The sequence below is a fragment of the Silene latifolia genome, chromosome 9 (assembly GCF_048544455.1).
Source record: "Silene latifolia isolate original U9 population chromosome 9, ASM4854445v1, whole genome shotgun sequence".
NCBI classification, from domain to species: domain Eukaryota; kingdom Viridiplantae; phylum Streptophyta; class Magnoliopsida; order Caryophyllales; family Caryophyllaceae; genus Silene; species Silene latifolia.
Window position 1 is genome coordinate 209,057,266 of NC_133534.1, and position 908 is coordinate 209,058,173.

The following is a 908-nucleotide window of genomic DNA, read 5'->3' on the forward strand; positions in this document are numbered from 1 at the left end:
CACCACAAAATCAACCTACAATGCCTAAATTTTCATCACATTCTGTACCAACCGAGGAGAACCTACCAAACGGTAGTCCTACACCACCACATTTAACCGGTAATTTCATTGCCAAATCCGCATTCATACAATTAGTTGAAAGAAATCAATTTGGAGGGATGCCTAGTGAAGACCCTCATTCACATATGGAGACTTTTTGTGACTATTTTGATGCAATTTCTCAAACCGGAGTTACTCAAGACCAAATACGATGGGTATTATTTCCTTTTTCTTTAATCGGTACCGCAAAGTAATGGTTAAAGAGCCTAGACAAGGCTACCCTTGGTATTGATTCATGGAAGAAGTTAGCACTTGCCTTCTACAAGAAATTCTACCCCTGGAGAAGACTAATATGTTGAGAGCCCAAATCACCGGATTCAAAAAAAGGGATGAGGAATCATTATATGAAGCATGGGAGAGATTTAAGGACCCTTGTCGTTCTTGTCCACACCATGGACTTAGTGAGTGGTTCCTTGTGCAACAATTTTGGAACGGCCAATATGAAGACTCCCGCAATGTTTTTAATATGGGATCCAATGGGATGTATACCGAAGTTGATGACAATCAAACATGGGCCAAAATAGAAGAGATGGCGGTTCATAATTCCCAATATAATAGGCCTCAAAAGGCCACAAGAGGAGGAAAGCATAAGGTAGATTCCATCACTCAATTGGGTGCTCAACTAAGTGCTCATATCGACACCATCAATTTGAAGTTTGAGAAGGCCATGGCTAAGCTTGATGAATTTTCCAAATCACCCAAAAAACATCTTAATGCTATGGTGGCATCATCCTCAATCCCAAGTGGAGTATGTGAAAGTTGGGGAACCTTGGGACATGATCAAAATGAATGTAGGGGAACAATTGAAC

The 908-nt window shown here is 40.6% G+C and overlaps 1 non-coding gene across 1 annotated transcript; it reads right to left on the reverse strand.

Moving 5' to 3' along the window:
• Nucleotides 1–391: 391 nt before the first annotated feature.
• On the reverse strand, nt 392–498 carry LOC141603761 (small nucleolar RNA R71). Its single transcript, XR_012525617.1, has one exon. It is a non-coding gene; the product is annotated as a small nucleolar RNA R71 (small nucleolar RNA).
• Nucleotides 499–908: the final 410 nt, after the last annotated feature.